The sequence below is a fragment of the Anolis carolinensis genome, chromosome 5, assembly GCF_035594765.1.
Source record: "Anolis carolinensis isolate JA03-04 chromosome 5, rAnoCar3.1.pri, whole genome shotgun sequence".
NCBI lineage: Eukaryota > Metazoa > Chordata > Lepidosauria > Squamata > Dactyloidae > Anolis > Anolis carolinensis.
Window position 1 is genome coordinate 192,891,336 of NC_085845.1, and position 20,162 is coordinate 192,911,497.

The 20,162-nt window shown below is 39.7% G+C and overlaps 1 protein-coding gene across 4 annotated transcripts in view; it reads left to right on the forward strand.

The window, feature by feature from the left end:
- sox5 (SRY-box transcription factor 5) overlaps positions 1-20,162 on the forward strand; it is an 824,881-nt gene that overhangs the window by 342,796 nt on the left and 461,923 nt on the right. Inside the window, exon 1 of one of the 4 annotated variants that reach the window (XM_062983194.1) lies at positions 11,961-12,114. The exons of the other annotated variants lie outside the window; for them this stretch is intronic. The gene's annotated coding sequence lies outside the window, so the exon portion shown is untranslated. Of the gene's footprint in view, positions 1-11,960; positions 12,115-20,162 lie in introns of those variants that run through there. 4 annotated transcript variants of the gene reach the window in all.

The following is a 20,162-nucleotide window of genomic DNA, read 5'->3' on the forward strand; positions in this document are numbered from 1 at the left end:
CCAGCCAGTGAAGCTGACGCCAATGAGCAATCTGGCTGCTGCCCATTGGACCATTTGAAGCTTCCAAAAAGTCTTCAAAGGCAACCCCACGTAGAGTGCATTGCAGTAGTCTATTCGGGATGTAGCCAGAGCATGGACTACCATGGCCAAGTCAGACTTCCCAAGGGACAGGCGCAACTGGCCTCGAACATTTTTGTTGAAAGGTTTAACACTTAGGAAAGTTGTGAGTTGAACTGTAGTGCCCAGAATCACCAGTCAGCCTATTTAACTGTCTGGGGAATACTAGAGCATGTCCGTGCAGATGTTTTCCCTATGCTGCACATGTACTCTTCTGGGATCTGTGGGTAGGATTCTCTACTTCCTTCTGTAGCAACCCAAACCCCTCTCTGAATTTGCATTGCAGCTATGAACCTTCCCCATACTCCGGCCACACTTCATTTTGTGCTTTCTAGAGAACTGGAAGGATTGGAGACATACCTGTCTATGTTCCCACAGCCATGCAAAAACGATTACAGCAATTCTGACTCCTCCACAGGACCCTGTTGGATCTTAGCACTAATGTAATAATTTTAAATCTTGGTAAAGGAACATAGCCAGACAATTTGTCGATACTGCCTCCATGAAGCACAGAATGGCTGTGCGGAGACAGAAGCTTTAGAGTCTGCAGATTAAGTTCAGAGAATAGCTATGAAGGATGGCATATGGTTCAACTCAGTAGAAACCCACATGCAAAACTACTACACTATGTTGAGACACATAGGAATGTGGTCTACAAGTTTTAGTTTGAAAAGTAACATTTTCCTACCATAGCATTGCATGACAACTAGGCATTTGGGGATGCTAGTCAATAGCCAGCATCCGTAATCACTCCCCAACACTGTAAAATTACTGCTAAGCCTCTGTATGAATCTTGGAGCAGGAATGTGGAAAATAAAGCCTGTGAGTTCAATACAGGCTTAAAGCACTTGTGACATCCCAAGATCTTCAGCACCCTTTGGAACAGTGGTTCTCAACCTGTGGGTCCTCAGGTGTTTTGGCCTACAACTCCCAGAAATCCCAGCTAGTTTATCAGCTGTTAGGATTTCTGGGAGTTGAAGGCCAAAACATCTAAAGCAGGTTGAGAACCATTACTTTAGAATAATAGGGTTGGAAGAAACCACAAGAGCTATCCAGTCCAGCCCAATTCTGCCATGTAAGAATGCACAAGCAAAGCACTCCTGACAGATGGCCATGCAGCCTTTGTTTCAAAACTTCCAGAGAAGGAGACTCCACCACATTACAAGGAAGCACATTCCATGATCAAACTGTTCTACCATAAGGAAGTTCATCCTTTAAATATTTGGAAAATTCTCCTTTCTTACTCCAATAATAATAATAACAGCAGGAACAGCAGTGGAAGTTTCAAAATGTGGAAAAATTGGCAGCATCAGGGCCATTTTGGAGCAATTTGTATTTTAAATAAAGATGTTTTTAAAAACAGGGTTAGAAAAACGGCAGGGCACAGCATGGAGGTGACCCTCTGAAGTTGCATGGAGGGCTCATGAAGGCTCCTGTTGCCCACCACCTTTAGAAAATATTTATTTCCTCTTGTTCATTATTGCAAAAAGATTGTTAACGTGATCTGAATTTATGAAGGCCTAGATTTCTTCTGGGTTTGGGAAAGGGAGAAGGGGAAGTAGGTGTATGCATTGACCAACATTTTATTTCACACTTTATTGCTCCATAGTAGCAGACTCACATCTATCTAGGGTAAAATTTTCAAACCTAAGGCTCTCCGGTCCTGTACGAACCTAATTTATAGAAAACCTAGTTGAATTCAATGGGATTTAAGTTATTACTGGGCAAGCAGGTTTAGGACTGTACTGGACGATATCAGATTTTTTCAGAATGGGGAGTTATCTGCTTCTGCAAAACAGTTTTTAGCCATGTACTATTTCTTTTCTTCTTCTTCTTTTACCCATGCCTTGCATTTCCCTCCCCCTTGCTGTCTCTTTTCTCAGCTGCTCTTAAATATGCCTATTACCCTCAGGTTTTGACCGTAGGCATGCTGCAAGCACCGAGTCTTGTTATTGAGAGTGAAGTAACACCAGTAGTCAGGAAGGAACAATGTAGTTTAGGCCAGATAAAATAAATCTCACGTTTCCGGTTAGGAGACTCGGCCAAGAGCGATGATGAGACACAGGGAACAGGCAGCCCGGCGCTCGACAGAAACAGAGAGACACATGGGACAGACATGACCACAACCCATGCTCGAAAACACCAAATGAAAACAAACTTGCTGTAGTGACAGGGAAGAAGTCGGGAGGAGAAAACCCCAAATTCATAACATGGGGAGCACTGCCAGACTGGAAACTCAAAGCACGGCTCGTGGCGGATAATTTTTTCTGGCTTTCCTCCCACTGAAAGGCATTGCTGTTTGTAAGCTTGTCTACAAAAAAAGAAAAGCAAAGAAAAAGAAAAAAATCAGGTAAAGTAAAAAAAAAAACACATGTTTTTGGTTTTTATATGAATGTTCCAAAATGCTAGAAAAGCCATTTTGCCTAAAAGGCAAAGATAGGCAACTGGAAGCCAAAAAGCCGTATCAAAGACTCAGTGCTATTTTGCTTGGCTCCTGGGCAGCCTCACCAAGTTTTAATTAAGGTGTGAAGAAAGGGTCTGTTCACAATATCTTTTGGAAGGTACAGGGAAATAAATATACCCTGTTATTTAAAAATACATCTTAATTTTGTATGCAACCTTGTCATCATGTTGTAGATCCCTACATTTGCATGCCATACTTTCTTAAGCACACTGTTATTGCCTTTTTGTACTTTCATTCATTCATTTATTCATTCATTCAAAAGATTTACACCTTGTCTTTTTTAGAAACCCTTTCCAAGCAGCTTATCAGGAATTTCAAAATATAGAATTATATAAAATCATATTAAAAAAAAATCCTGCAGCATCGTAGCAGCAGTTGGCATGAAAACAAGACTAAATTTGGAACAGCAGCAAGCAAGTAAAATATGCTATGATAAAAGATGACAAAGTTTTTCCTTCAATAGTCTTCTGGGGGAAGAAACGTACACTTTTCATGGAACAGTGGCCATTATTTGTAAAATTATCAAAGATCATTCCTCCCCTTTCTTTGAAAGCTGTCCAGTTCAAATACAATTTAAAGATGCAGAAACCCCAAAAAAGGGAGAGTGGGAAACAGTGGTTTGGAAGCCACACCTAGATTTCTTGCTATCATAGATAGTGAGATGAGTACCTTCAATATCACACCTCTGTTCATTCACCAATTCACTGATCTGTGGTACAACAACAAGAGTTTCATGCACCCTCATCAGCCTACCTTCCCACACTTCTGCTGTTCTGTAATATTCTAGATTTCATTTTTATTTTTATTTAGAGCAATTATGTAGTTTCAGCAATGAAAAACAAAACTAAGGAAATATAACTGTAAAATATAAAATAAAACATCAGAAAAAAAGGCTACGTGGCTAAGGTGAAAAGTGTTTTGGTCTGGTTGAATGTCACTTATCCAAAATGCTTTGGAATCAGAAGTGTTTTGGATTTCAGATTTTGGGGGATTTTGGAATGCTTATATTTGCATATGTAGCCTAGATGAGACCCAAATATAAACCCAGCATTCATTTCCTAGACTGAAGGCAATAGACTGAAGGCAATGCTCTACAATATTTTACATAATTTTTGTGCATAAACAAAGTTTGTGTGAACTGAATCATCAAAAAGCAAATACATCACTATCTCAGCCAAATGTGTGGACAATTTTGGAGAATTTTATATTTTAGAATTCTGGATTTAATTGTGTCAGATGCGACTTGAGAACATACTGCAAGTCACTTCTGGTGAGAGAGAATTGTCTGTCTACAGAGATGTTGCCTAGGGGATGCCTGGATGTGTTACCATCCTTTTGAGAGGCTTCTGCCATGTCCCCGCAAGCTAGAGCTGACAGACAGAATCTCACCCTGTCTCACGGATTTGAATCAGCAATCTTTAGGTCAGCAATCCAACCTTTAGGTCAGCAGTCCAGCCAGCACAAGAGTTTAACCCATTGCAGCTCCTGGATAAGGTTTCTGGATAAGGGATGCTCAATCTGTACTTCTTTTGAAATTACAGCAATTATCTTTAAATGTGCATCTATACATAGTATCTGCAATTATCATGTAAAACAGGCTCTCCTTCCTTTCTTCCTTCCTTCCTTCCTTCCTTCCTTCCTTCCTTCCTTCCTTCCTTCCTTCCTTCCTTCCTTCCTTCCCTTTTTATTACTCCTTGTCTGTCTCTTGAAATGCATGGTTCATTTGTGCTGCCAAAACCTCTGTTAGTGTTCAATCTAAGAAAGGAAACGGGGTTTAAGCGCCTCTACCTTTATCTCACTCTTCATCTGAATGAATTTGTCAGCATCCTGGCCCCTCAACGTGGCCCCGGTTAAAGACGAATTGGCAACCTCATTTGGGGGCAAGAGGGGCGATGCTTTGCTGATTTGAGTGTCATTTTACCCAAGTGGTTTTCTGACAACTAAGAGGTAGCAATTGGGATTCCCTGCGCTGGCTCCCACACACGCTGCTGTTGGATCATGTTCAGCTTTCTGAGAAGCAAATTGGAGATGACGCCCCAGGCATTGCAATAATAATACTCAAACACAGTAGTACGTTTCATCTTCAAAGCTCTGTACAAACACCAACTAATTAGAATAGTTTTTTCTTCTTCTTAGAAAGACGGAGCAAAAATAGTGGGATGAAGACAAACTCTGGCTGTGATTTATTTAGATGTTGGAAACGCTTTGCCTTAAGTCCTTTTCCCGGGAAGTTGTTTAGGAAACCCGGTCACCCCAGAGCAGGAGGCAGAATCGTATTGCGATTTGACAATGGGCCAAGGGACCACAAAAAAGAACACAGCCAGAGGAAGGCAGTGTCTGCACAATTTGAGTTGCCAGGTAGATTATAGTGGAGGCAGAAATCTTTTAAGTACAAAGACATGGAGAGCATACTGACTTTATGCAGTTAGCAGAACGGGTGATAAAATGATAGCTAGGTGGCATATTACGATGTAGTCATGACACTATGACGGTGTCTAGATTTTTGTCAGCATCATCACCAGATGTTAACAGCTGGTCAGTTATACTGAATGGGTTATTTTTCATTTAGTCACCATTGCTGGATAGTTTCACTTTAGCTTAGCAGTTTGAGGAAGAAACTTGATAGGGAAGGCAATTTTTCTTTTAGCAACTTCCTTACGCTGTTCTGATAGCTATCAAGAGGGAAGATGGCCCATACCTATACATCTCAATTTCCTTTGCTTGTTTCTTTACCATACAAACCTTGGCCACCCATCTTCCATTGGACTCAACCTGGGGTGGGTGTACCCCAGCAGCAGGACCCCTTTAGCCAGCTGTGAGGATTCAGAGATTTGGTACTGACATAATCTGACTAGAATTGGTTGTTTAGAGGGGAACACTACTCATTCTGTAATGGGATGTTGGGTTCTATCAGCTAAAGAAGTGGTCTAAGGGAACACGTACACTTGCTGGTAAATCTGTGGCCAGAAATGCTCTAGATTGGCTCTGGAGACAGCCAGAGGTACTGCATTGGTGTCCACATATTCCAGCTGGGACAAGACCACGTTGACTCCACTGGACCATCACCTCACCTTCCATGTCACTATCACCACTCCCAGGTGCCTGTATGATCAAGAAGAAGGAGAGGGACAGTCTCCACACTTTCCTCCCTGTTGTGCAAGTATCTCTATTACAGGGGTCCCCAAACTAAGGCCCGGGGGCCGGATGCGGCCCTCCGAGGTTATTTACCTGGCCCCCGCCCTCAGTTTTATAATATAATATATTGTATATACATATAATATTGATAATAATATTATAATGTAATACAATATAACACTAATAATAATACCATATAATAATATTAATTATATATTCTATATTACATATAATATTACTAATAATATTACAGTATAGTGGTATAGTTCAATATAGTAATATATAATGCTAATATTGTGCTATGCTAATAATATAATATATTGTATGTACATATACTTTGTAAGCCACTCTGAGCCCCCTTTGGGGTGAGAAGGGTGTGATACAAATGTAGTAAATAAATGCAGTAAATAATAAATAAATAAATAAATAAATAAATAAATAAATTTTAGACTTAGGCTCGCCCAAAGTCTGAAATGACTTGAAGGCACACAACAACAACAACAACAACAACAACAACAACAACAACCCTAATTAACTTGACTATCTCATTGGCCAGAAGCAGAACCACACTTCCCATTGAAATCCTGATAAATGTATGTTGGTAAAATTGTTTTTATTTTTAAATATTGTATTGTTCTTTCTTTGTTGTTGTTGTTGTTGTTTTTGCACTACAAATAAGACATATCCAGTGTGCATCGGAATTTGGTTGTATTTTTTTTTCAAATGATAATCCGGCCCCTCAACAGTCTGAAGGATTGTGGACCGGCCCTCGGCTTAAAAAGTTTGAGGACCCCTGCTCTATTATTTTCAGATTGGGATTCCTGTGACAGACCGGCGCTTGCACCGAGATCTCTGGCTGTCTGGGAATTGTGATGGCAACAACATGAGCATGATCCCCTTTTCCTTGTATTCAATAGTACAAGAAGGGTAATGGTGGGGGGATCCCATTTGGACAGTGAACCAGTACAAATCAGACTTGACCTAGCAGTCCACACTCCCCAAAGTCTTGGGATACTCCAGAGTTTCCAGCAAACTGGAGCATCCCCAACTTTGCCTGAATTTGTTTTAGCCCAGGATAACCTGCAATACTCAAAGGAAATACTGAAACACAGCCAGAAGTCAATTCAGGATGCTTCCAGGTTATGCCCATGTAGACTTGCTCCAAGTGTGGCCAGTGATTGACCAGTTGTCCATTTTAATTTTTACTGCACTTTATTCCTTTAGCCGGCCATAGTCTGCTTTGTTTATGCCTTCCCCAGCACTTTAATGGGATAATGGTTTTGTATCATCTTCTCCCTGACTCTATCTGATACTACTAGCACTTTTATGGCCCAGTTCTTTTTAGGAGCCAACCCAGGATGTTATCAAGCATGTTTGTTTTGTATGATCTTATGTGTTTTATGACTTACTTTATTGTTGATTGATTTGTTTTATTGTTGTGTTTTATATTGTCTGTTTTGCCTGGGCTTGGCTCCATGGAAGCCGCCCTGAGTCCCCTTGGGGAGATGGGGCGGGGTATAAAAATAAAATAATTATTATTATATTATTATTAAGTGTAGTCTGTGGTCTGCATTCAACATATAGGTCCCTGTTTTGTAGCTCTTGAAACTCTCCACCAATTCCTTGAAGCCCTTCTATCCCAATATTAAAGCAATCACCACAAAACATAATGAAATTCCAAAGTATTTTTCTCTACATGTCCAGTTCTACTTGCTAGGGCGCATACTTTCTGACACGAAAGTTCCCTTTCTTTTGTTCTGGGAAGCTTTGGGATGGAGAAAAGGCAATGGCAAATCACTTCCTTCAAAGGCCTCCCATTTCCTTTACTTCTGTGTTGGGAAATGGCACCGAGAGGTCCCTGACTCTTCCTTTCGGCTTGAAGTCAGTGCTGCAATTGCTGCTGCTTTGCCAGCCAAACAACTTCCCAGCAGAGCCCCACTGGGTAAGTTGCATGCTCAGAGCCATGAGATCTATGCGGAGGGAATCAATTGGGGTTGCCTTCTCATTGGTGATCACTTGGCTGGGAACCTCATTTTGATACTATTTGGCCAGGAAGGCAGCAGCAGGAAAATCACTTCAGAGGAGAAATAAAAACAGTATTGAGTCAAATGTGGGGTGTGGACAGCGAGACAATTTCAATGTGACCTATTGCAGGGAGGTGTGGTGCTAGCAGGGTCAATCCAGGGCAGCTCCAGGGCTAAGTAATAGGAATTGCAGCTGGATTATTTTGGTAGACAGAAGCCCCATGGGAGTTATTGTGTAAGTGTGGGGCAAGTCCCTTCTCCCCACTGCTAGAACCATGAACTGGTGCTACTGCTAACCCTTGTAGTCTTGTAGCAAGAAATATTCCTGAATTCCCAACTTTCCACATTTTTCAAAGATTGCCATGTTAAAGCTTTTGCGTACAAGTGACTCATGGAGGCAAATGAAGGCACTTCAGAATTTCCACATAAAACAATGCAGATTTTTTTTCCTAGCATCTTCCAACATTTGCGTTTGTCATTAGAAGGAAACTCATCCAAAGGAAATATAAGGGTAATTTTTATAACATTGTTTCTTCCATCTTAAATAGAACATTTCTATACAGAAGTGTCTAGTTGGTACTCTCTAAATGGTAAATCTTAACTGACCCATATAGCCACCATTTACTGTGATGTGACTTGGGAACAAAGTTCAACTGAGTAAGGTTTTCAGGTTCTTGCTGCAAGGATATCCTGTTACTTCTCTGCCATCCACAGTCATCATATTTTCTTTCTCTCCCACTGACTAACAAAAAAATGATTGAAATACCACTTGGGCTCCAGTAGCTAAAGAGTCTTGAATGCCAAAGACAAATGTTTAATCTGTTTTTGTCATGTTTCCCCAATAAAAAGCCACAAAGAAGTAGCATGCAATTGGGATCTGTTTCCTTTTTCCTCTCTGAACCTTGACATGATCTAAAATTGGAATTGTTTCCTAAATTACAATTTCTGGTGCACATCATGGGTGTGTATTGTCTCTTGTATTACACCATTTAGTAGTAGTGGTATTGTTGTTACTGAGGACTGGCTCCCTTCTTGCCATGTACTTGCTACATTTACAAGCTTTTTCTTATTTTATCTTTGCAACAGCCCTGTGGGGTAAGTCAGGCTGATCACCTCATCACATGTAGTTATGGAAATATCCTAGCACGCTGCCGGAGCAAATTCCTCCATGGAGTCCAGTAGATGTCATCTGATGATGTAAGGCAACTTGTGGCGGGGCTCCTTAGAGAAAGCATCCTGGCAGCATGCTAGGACACTTCCATGGGAACACGGGAGGCTTCCCGTGTTCCATAGGGAAGAATGGGGAAAAGCTGGTTGGCGATGCTTCTCCCAATGGGATGGGATAAGGAGTGCAATTGGTGATGTGAGGTGCAGGGCAATGGTTTTCCCCTCACTGCCCCACAGATCCAAACTTTGGTGTGATGAGGTTCTGAGAGAAGCTTCCTGATCCAAGGTTTCCCAATGTGAATACATTAACACACTGTTTCAGTGGTATTCAGACTATTACTACCATGTTTCCCCGAAAATAAGACAGTGTCTTATATTAATGTTTGCTCCCAAAGATGCTCTAGGTCTTATTTTCAGGGGATGTCTTATTTTCCCACGAAGAAGAATTCACATTTCTTGTTGAACAAAAAAAATGAACATTTATTATATACTGTACAGTAGTTGTCATCACAAACCAGCATAACCAGACAAACTGTGCCTCCTATCAAAAATTTCTTGTTCCTACTAATATTTCCATGTACAGCACTCTAGGGTACGTACATTTACCAATCCTGCATGCTCGGGTGTTCTGTTCGTTGGGCATGCTTCCAAACAAACCATTGCTGTGTCTTACTTTCGGGGGATGTCTTATTTTCGGGGAAACAGGGTATTACATTCTGACAATCCAAATAAGGCATTTCAGTTGACTAATAATGTGATTAACTGAGTGGTTAAATATAAGATAAAAAAACAAAGGTTTTTCCATGACATTAAGTCTAGTTGTGTTTGATTCTGGGCTCATTTCCATTTCTAAGCCAAAGAGCCGGCATTGTCCATAAACCCCTCCTAGGTCATGTGGCTGGTATGACTGCATGGAGAACTGTTACTTTCCCACCGGAGCGGTACCTATTGATCTACTTACATTTGCATGTTTTCAAACTGTTAGGTTGGCAGAAGCTGGGACTAACCCCACTCCCCAGATATGAACCGCCAACCTTTCGGTCAGCATGTTTAGCACTCAGCGGTTTAACCCTCTGTGCCACTGGGGGCTCCCGTGGTTAAATATATTTGCACAATTGTATGGAAGTGGTTAAATATATTTCCATACAATTCCGTATACAATTGCAAACAGGAATAATTTTGAAGCTTTTCCCATACTTTAGGTTATTTTTAGTAATGATTAATTCAATGGGAGAAATTACTCAAAGATGCCTCCAAAATCCACAATCGGCAGTAACTGGGCAGCTTCCATTTTGTTGTGGGTGCTTTGGGTTTCAGTTTGAATTTTAAAGGTATCCTCCAAGGTGCTGAACCTTGAGAGGATTGAATTCATAGTACAGTCACCTCAGTACCAATTTTTTAAATAATAAAAAACCAAATACAGTATGATCCCTTTATCCTAAGGACCGGTATCCACAGTATCATTAAGTCACATCTGAAAAAAATATGCCATGTCTAAGCATGTTCTTGGTCTTACAGCATGGTCCTATAGTATTCTAGGGCTAGAAGTCTTCATGTCAGTAGGGTTCGCTACCATCTATGGTTTTGCATGTTAACACAAAGTCCAGGAACATATTCTCTGTTATCAGTTTCTATATTTAGCAAGATTGCAGTAGGAGATACAAACAGTTTAAAGCCAAACAAGCAAAACTGGAAGTGGTTCCACCATCTTTCAGTTTCATTTTTCTTCTGGTTTGTTTGCTGCTTTCATCTTAAAGCAAGTAGTGAGGATGGAAATTTTGTAATCCCAAAATTCTTTATTTGTATCTTGGGTTGCCAGATCTCAGGGTCTGCCCCTGAGTCCTTAGTTGTAGTGGGTCATCTCCAAGCAGGAGAGAAAGGTACAAATTTGCCTGTTTTGGGTTAGCTCATTTCATCATCATCATCATCATCATCATCATCATCATCATTTAATTATTTATTAATCACCCTCCACCCAAGATGCTCTAGGTGATTTACAAGCTAAATTGTAAAGGATAAAAATACATACAAACAAATATTGATAAAATTAACATAGATCAAAAAGCTCTAATAAAAAGCCAGGTCTTAAGTGCTAGGGTAAAAGGCCCTAACTCACGCATGGCTCTCATATAGGGTGAAAGAGGAAAGAGGAAGGGCTGCATGGAAATCTGCAGATCATCTGGTACAGCAGAAGCTTACAAGGGTAATCTGATTTTTGCTCCAACTTCCAAAGATTTACTGGAGTGTGTGTGTATATTATATATACTTACTAGCATTTTTCTTCCCTCCCAGTTGTTCTAGCACTTGAGCTCACCCTCAACTCCGTTTTGCATCCACCTGCTGACAAGAAGCAAGTGGGCTAGTTTAATTGGTCCTTATTCCATCTTCATAAGTAGACGAGAAGTAATGTACTGCCAATTTCATGTTGACTTGGGAACAGCCTTATTAGCTAACTTTTCTCTTTTACTTTCCAAACAGGAAAATATGTTGTGTGTATGTTTAAATTACAAGCAGTTGGGCCTCTGCGGTTGGCACTCAATATATAGTTCTTAATGACATCACCAAGGGCCAATCCTAGGTCTCAGGTTTTGACCCAGAACCATCAGGCCTGGGATGATCCTGAATTGGCAATCAAATGAGATCGAGAGCCCTAAATAAACTATATTTTAGGTTAGGAACCTCCCAAAAAGGAAAATTTAAAAATGGCAGGTGGAACAATATCCTTTTCAGACTTGTAACAGATTGGAGACAGTGACAGATTTTCTCCCTGGATACAACGTCTGCGGAGTTCACTGTTCACTAGACAGGACCCCAAATGTATTGTGCGTGCTTTATCTTGTTCTTGGCTTATGTAAACCTCACTTGAGGAACACAAAGCAAAATTGGGGTTGAAGTCCCCATTGTGTCAATACACTCAAATGATGTGGCAACTCTAGGTTGCAAAATTTGATTTGTTCCAAAGAAGAAAAGGACCGGCCCTGGGGTTAGAAGGGCCTTGGCTTGACAAGAGAAGCAGCAATTGCTGTCTGTGGAGAGATCGTCCTCTGTGTGAGATTTCCGTCAATCTCGCTTGCCTGCACCGGTGTTGCTCATGTCGCTGTTGTCGTCTCCTGTGACAGATCAGAACAAAGCAACAAGAAACATATTCGGTACTCCTTGCTTATCCTCCATTCTTTACAGATAAAAAGAGAGGAGAAAGCCACAAAGGTAATGTTGTGGTTTGTTTAGTAAAGATGGGAATGTTGCTTGGTTTGTTTATAAGATGTGGCCGATGGGATAAAGAAGACGTTTGTTACATATTTCCAGGACTGATGGCACCTTGTCCTCTAGATAGCAATGAACATTCACTCCCATAATCTCTTGGCTAAGCTAGCTGGGGCTGATGGGAATTGAAGTCCAGTAGAATTTGGATAATTTGGCCAGTTTTGTAGTAAGCCTTCTTCTGTGGAAAACCAGTGTTGAAGATACTTGCTATTTAAATCATGTGTTTTAACATTTGAAATAGATCATGCATAAATATTGTTGTGATGTTGAAAGGCAGAATAATGTTTTTATACCTTGACTGCAGATGTGAAGCAGAATAGTAGAGATAACAATATGTTTCAGTTTCTGGCAGAAGAGGGTTTTGTTAGACTGGTATCTCAGTCACTTCTCAGCAAATCTTCTACCATCTTTGTCATGGATATGGATGGGTATTGGAGTGGTGGTAACTAACTAGGGAAGGTAATACACATTCTTAGTGAACATTTGCAACATTTCTGGCACAGATTGCTCACTTGATTATGTGTGATTGACCTGTGTCATTAAAAGTGGCTTCTTTTTGAGTCTCCATAATGTTTTCCAAAGGGGAAGGAGAACTTCAACACTCCTTTGCCGGATGGCTTATTGGTCAAGTGCAGGCAAAACTATGACTGACTTGAGTTTCTTAGGATTTGTGGATAAATGATAAGAGAGAGCTGGAAATAATTAATGATCCATTATTTTAAAAAGTTGCTCTATAGAGTTGAATGTTATGCTTGTCATATTCTTAGAAAATCAAGGTAATCACGTTTGATAATGACACAATAAAATAACAAATATTGATGGAAATCCTCTTTAGCCTTATTGGGATGATGATCTTCCTTAAATATTTTTTTTATTGTTGTGAACCACCAAGGCTTAACTCAAGATTCAAAATCAAATGGAGCAAATGTGTATTAAAAGTTGTTCATGATGGGTCTTCAAATTTGGAGAGGAGGAATAATAATAATAATAATACCTAAACACTGAACCAAGGCCTAATATTAGTAATTGATTTTAATCAATTAATTAGTCAGAAGGCTGGTGATGCATTTGACTTTTCAAACCTTTTTATATTAGACGTAATAGCCAGAATGTGAATTCTGAGTTCTATGTTTTTCAAATGGTTCCTAAATTTATTTTTAAGACAAATGAGAGAAGAGAATTACTTTTCAATACATATTCTGAGAATACCATGGCTCAGCATGGATAACACTACAGTTCAGTGCAGGTATGAAGACAGCTTCTGGCTGGATATGTGATAGCAAGAAATGTCACGTACTTTCTTTCAGGCACTCAATGTCAATCACTTCCATGTTCTCACTGTTTTCAGAAGTAGCAATAGCTGAGTACACTTTTTACTATCTAACTGTTACAGTACTTTCATAACTTCTGGGTGGTGTGAGATATTGTAATGAAACTTTGTAAAAATTATTCCTATCAGCAGGAAAAGACTCCTGCTCTTTGGGGTCAACGTATCTCTTTCTTTCTAACTATAAAACTCATAACAGGTGGCCTGTGAATTACAAGTAAAGAACCATTAATCTAGAACACTCCTAACTCTATGAAACAATTGGTCTTGGTTTTTGGATTTCAATGAAAAAGCTCTTTCCAGTTTGAAATAAGTTGTAATGAGTAAGTTAAAATGAGGGACACATTTAACTGATCCAGATGGACTTTGTGCTGGCTACAGAATCTGTAGAATCAGGTTCTATAGAGCTGTGTCACCATGCTATCCATTTGGGTCAGAGTTTCAACATCAGTATCCAATGTCAGAATTGCTAGTGGGCATTTGCAGATGTGGACTTCAAATGGGTTGCAGAGCACCAACCACTTCATCTCAAGTCTGTCTTTGTAGCTTATGTTTGAACAACAGTGGTGATACTTGATGGTCAAGGACAAGGATCCTTTGTGTCTGTGGGTGCATACCTAAGGCACCCAACTCTGATTTGCTTCATTACAGTTAGACATCAATATTGCATTTCTTTCACACAGTTTTAACCATTCAAATTGCTCATAGTTTCCACTGTGTTTCTTCTAGCTTCACAAGAATCATGCAATGCAGCAGATAATGGGCAAAGTTGCTCCTGGATTCCCACAGTCAGGTTCTCTGTGACATTCTGAACCTTATGGTCAAGAATGTTGTGTCAGAGGTGCTGACATAGTAATTGGCAAGACCAGAAGCAAAAAGAAGCAAGATTTAATGAGGTAGGGCAGGCTAAGGAAGAGTGATTAACTTGAGTTTACCCAATGAGTTTCATGAATGATAGAAGATTTGAACCTGGGCCTCCAGAATTCAAGTCCAACACTCTCTTTACCAACCCTCCCATGACTAGAGTGACATGGATACTCATTCAGTAGATTTTGAAATGTCAGAAAAGGGGCAGAAAATTGTTAGTTCTCCATTAGTTGTTGCTGTATTGCTTCTTCTGGAATTGTCTTCCTTGTCTGAGAAATATAACTGCGCTGGTGTTGGGTTGCTGTTCATTTTGGCTTGGTCATTTGTTCCTTTGGTTCAGGTGTCCATATTTCTTGAATCTGCCTTGCTTTTAGGAGTCGTCTTCTTAGTTCAGAGTGGGAAAACCTTGTTATGTTTTTTGGGGGGCCGTAACATTCATGGTGACCATAGTCCAAAATAGGCAAACCATTTCCTCCCTCCCTCCCAGTGGCATTTCCTCCTCTTTTTCCTTTCCTCATACCACTTACAATTCATTTAGTTTGAAAAGGAACACATTGATCTTGCATTTGGCATGAACAGATTGATTGCAAAAGGATCTTAAAATTAACCAAAGGAGTTTGGGCCAAAATTACATGAAGCTATGAAGCCACAGTTCTTGCCCTGCATTTGTTGTGTTGCACCTCTGGCCTCGTTGTATTGGTGTGGTAAGCTACTCTGGGCTCTGTTCCTTTGGTGTTCTGCTACATCTTGAGGAAATTTACAGCTTTTCTGGATCTGAGAGAGAAAGAGAACATGGGCAATCGACAGCCTATAAATTTATCCCAGTGATGACATCTTAACTGAAATGCTCTAGATTGTTAACCTTTTTTTTTTGCATCTATTGTAATAGTCCCTTTGGAATAAACCTTCATTGCATTGCCAAGCAATTTTTCTGAACCTTTCATTCAATAAGGATGGAACACAGTGAGAGGTTGAATCTGGCTGGCAATGTGCATCTGTTTGCCTTCTTTTAAAAAAAATTGGTGTCAGATTTTGAAACATAACCCAATAGGCTGGAGCAAAATCCAGACAGTCAGTAACTTTTTAAGAACTTTAGATTGCTGACTTCTCATTTAAATTAGGAAGATTTATTTCCAAGGTGGCAACCCCCACCCCACCCCGACTACTGCTTCGTGTTCCAGTCCAAACTAGCTGGCTGATTCCTGTCTTTTTTGCAGCCAGTCGGAAGGTAGGCTAATTTAGAGCAATCCTACCAATTCACAAAGAGGTCATTAGGCAGACGGAAGTCCATAGCAGGTTATGAACCAGACAGTCTCTATGAAGGAAGGTCACAGGGTGAGCTTACTGTTTACTGAGTCTGTAAATGGTAATCGTCTGGCTGGATGTATGGTCATTATCCACCGCGAGACCCAAATCCTTAGCAGTACAAGATCACCGCACCAAATACATGCTCCCTTGGATTCCGGGGGGAGGGCATCCATGCCAATAAGAACTCCCTTTTTTGCTTTTCCACTTGGAAATGAATTGACTATCCCTTTAAAATGCTGGAGAATTTTACTGCTGGAAGCTGTTTAACAGGCAGAGTGCCGGGTGCTTAATTGTGTCAACAATTATTCACACATTAGCACCAGCTCTTCCTTCAGGTTTGTATAGCAATGACTCGTGAAAGTAAGTTGATCATACTCATCATAAATAAAATTAGCTTTGGGCAAAGTTAGCATTTGACAGAGGGGGAAAATGAAATTAAATCCTCGACAGTTATATACTTAGTTTCCTGCTGAAATCTGTTAACTGAAAAATGTGTCATTATATGAAAGTAAATTGGGAAGTGTGTGTGTGTTTGTTTATGGTACAAGGGCACATCCAGGCAGAATGCAACTCAATTTGCAAAATAATAAAATAATCACAATAATGTGCTAAAGAATAATTACTTTGGGAACCACTTTCCCTGTTTACTTTTTCAGCAGCTTACACTCTCAGATGTCTTTTACTTCAGCAGTGACTTGAGTGGTAAAGCTGTTCTGTTCTATGAATTCATTTGATGCCCCAATGAACTGCTGAATCTTTCAGGTGAGAGAAATTTGAAAATGTTGTATCATGTTACAAGCTTTCTTTCCCCAAGTTAAACATGCCCAGCTCCTTCAAGTGTTTCTCATAAATTCTCTCAGATATTACCACTTCAGTCCCATTGAAGTCAAAGGGAGAATTTAGTTGTGATTCCACTGTCACAGATTTTAGTGGAAAAAGGTCTGGATTCAACCATCTGTGTCTGACAGCTCAAGTGTGAACATACTGTTTTATCCTTAATATGAACAAAATATGTGAATTCTCATGAATTCTTCAAAAACAACTGAAATGAAATCTTCTTTTACACTGGCCAAATCCCATAAATAAGCTATTCCCAGCATGGAAATGACCGTATTGTATCTGCCTTAAATATTCTAAAGATGGGGTCTTTTTTCCGTGTCAGGAGCGACTTGAGAAACTGCAAGTCACTTCTGGTGTGAGAGAATTGGCTATCTGCAAGGATGTTGCCCATTTTGGGAGAACACAAGGATGTTGGGAGAACACTGATTGTTTATAGGAAAGTAGGAAATAAGATATAAAAAGAAGAGGGGAAAAATGATAAGTAAAAAAATATTATTAATAATAATAATTAAAAAAGACAAAAAATAGAATTTGTTGACTTCCATCTAACTTTAACTGGTTCATCATAATTATATATATATATATATATATATATATATATATATATATATATGTAATTTATTTATATAACTGAATGTTTGTAAAAATTGGTAAATCACCACATCCCCTTCGTCCTCAACAGTCACGAAGATTGTATCTGATTCAGCAGATAGGGTCCAATTTCATTTGTTTTAAATAATCCTTTACCAGGTCCCAATTGGTTTCTTTCTTTGGTAAACCTTGGCTTGGAGATAACCAATATGTAAGTTTGTCCATGTTCATCACCTCCATGACTTTATTTAACCATTCCTCTTTATTCTGATTCTCCTTTCGTCTCCAGAGCCTAGCATATGTTATTCTCGTGGCAGTGACCAAATAACTGAACAAGATCTCTTTATTTTTATCCTGATCAATGTCTAACATTCCTAGTAAGAAATACTCTGGTTCTCTTTTAATTTTTATCTTTAAAATTGCTTGTATAGCTTCGTTTATATCTTTCCAATAAAGTTGAGCTTTTGGACATGTCCACCATAAATGAAAAAAAAAGTGCCCGTCTGATGCTCATACTTCCAGCATTTGTCAGATGTATTCTGATAAAATTTAGAAATTTTATAGGGGGTAATATACCACCTATATTGCATTTTTAGCCAATTCTCTCGCATATCATATGCAGATATGTTATGTTTTGCCATCCTGTGGGAAGCTTCTCTCATGTCCTCGCATAGGGAGCTAGAGCTGACAGACAGGAGCTCACTCCACCCCCTGGATTAGAACTGCCGACCTTTCGGTCAGTAGTCCTCCTGGCACAAGTGTTTAACCCATCATGCCATTGGGGGCTTCTTCTGAAAATGTTGATTAAAGCATAATTTTGATGGTTATGCTTTGAAAGACAGATCTTTCCCCCATAAGTTAGCTGTTCTTTCCCAATAGCACAAGGGTTGAAATTGTTTTATTTAGTAAAAATAAGCCAGTATTTGTGCAAAAATGATGTACTCTTATATGATCACTTCTTTGCTAATTATCCAGAGACTTTTGGATAATTAACCTCCCTCCGGGTGCCATTTTGCCAGCAAGTATATCTTTTCTCCAGCGTGCCAACACTTCCCCCATCACATAGGGGAAGCATCTCCCAAATTGGGCAGAAGTGTGCTGGTTCCAAAGATGCTTCCACCCCAGTTGGAGTGCGGCCTCCACCGAAAGTCACATGACATTGTGTGATGGCAGGTGTGGGGCTCCATCCTTGATGCAAGCTGGAAACGTCCTAGGACACTTGCTTTGGTCAAAGCGATGAAGTCTTTTGTTCAGTGGAAATATTCTTTGCAGTACAGGTTGGGCTTGTAGCAGTCTCACTGTGGTATAACTAAGAGTTGCAAAAGAAGGAGGATAGAGAAAATATGTCAAATTCCTCACTGTGAAAATGGAAGTTGAATACAGAATACAGGGGCAATATGGTGTGCCTGATAACAGAGAGAAAAGGAGGGCAATTAAATGAAAATCTATGCTGAGATTTTCAAGACAATTCTGTTCTAGCTTTACTCTTTGTGTTGTCTGTTGACCAGTGCTGGTCTGTTAAACCATGCCAAACTTGTCAGGCATTGATCTAGAGTTTTCAAATGCACCTTGCTGGGGAAAGGATCTTCTTTGTGGTTCAAGCTTATTGCTTTCCATAGGGAGATTAGCCTGTTGTTGTTATCTAGCTGTTTATGCTGTTGTTGTTTCCTATTTATCACAGGGATTTCTGGTAATGGGAGTGCTCAGGGCTTTCCAGTGGTTTCCATGGCCAAGTGGTGATTAGAACCCTGGTTGCCAAAGTCATAGTCCAATGCTCAAACCACAATGCCACACTTGTACCAACCCTGATATCATTTCACTGCCAAATACTTTTTACTTCTTTCTTTCATTGAATAACTGAGTAAGGTATTTTAATATCTGGTAGGAACTGAATGTTCTGTTCTTAAATGATTAGGGATACTGGAGCTCCATGTTTGAATTTGAGTATAGGTCTCGGATGTTCTTCAAGGACAATATGGCATTGAGAGGGGGCAATTTTGCAGCAGAGATAAGCTTTATCCCTCCAGTGTTCTCTCCTCTCTTCTACCTTTCCTATAGCTGTTGTTCTAGGAAATGGGTTTAGCCACTTTAGGGAAGTAATTCATGCCAGAAAGGATAAGAGAGATGCTTTTACTCCTCGCCCTCCAATTTCACTAAGAAACAAAATTTGAAAACTTTTCTGTTTCTGGTTTGAAAGTGTTATTCCTGTTTAATAGTATGGCAATTACTTTGAAAATAGTTATTATACTCCAGAAACTTCATTTTTTTACTTTATATATATAATGTTTATTTATTTTCATTCATTCAAATATACATACATTGCAAGTGTTTGTTGTATACAGTGCAATACTTTCATTTATTAGTCTTTCATAATCATTTCTCAGACAATATATTTTCAATAAGGGGTCACAGGCTTCTATTTGTATAGTGCATATAAAAATATTATAAGTTCCAAATTTATATCCGTTTCCTCCTTGCCTTCAGTCTATTAACTTCCTCTATGCACATTTTTAGATTAATTTTACATTGAAATGTTGGATCATTGGTTGCCATTCATTAACAAAGTTCTCTAAAGGTTCTCCTCTTAAATGCATTGTTATTTTGTCCAGAAACTTCATTTTTGTGGCTGTCAAAAAACTATGTTGAGTGGGTTGAAACCCAATGAGATATGCACTAAAAACTATAGCAAAATATCCTGCAGGCTAAACTTTTTCCATGTTTATGTGATAGAACCAATTAGGAAATGACATTATAACCCAGGAACATACAACCTCAACACATTGATGAGGTAGCACAGGGTGATTTGCAAGCCTCTGTGGTGAATCAGCGGGGCAACAGGGCAATATCAGTGCCCTATGCCCCTTCTCACCCACAGCTACACTTCCCCATCACATGTAAGGAAGTGTCAATTTTCCCCGCATTGGTGCCATTGTTCCTTGTGGAACATGGGAAGCCTCCCATGTTCTGGGCACAGTGTCATAGAGTGCTTGCACCCCATCTCATTGCTAGAGTCCCACCAGAAATCAGAGTGCATCATGTGATGGGCAGTGTGAGACTC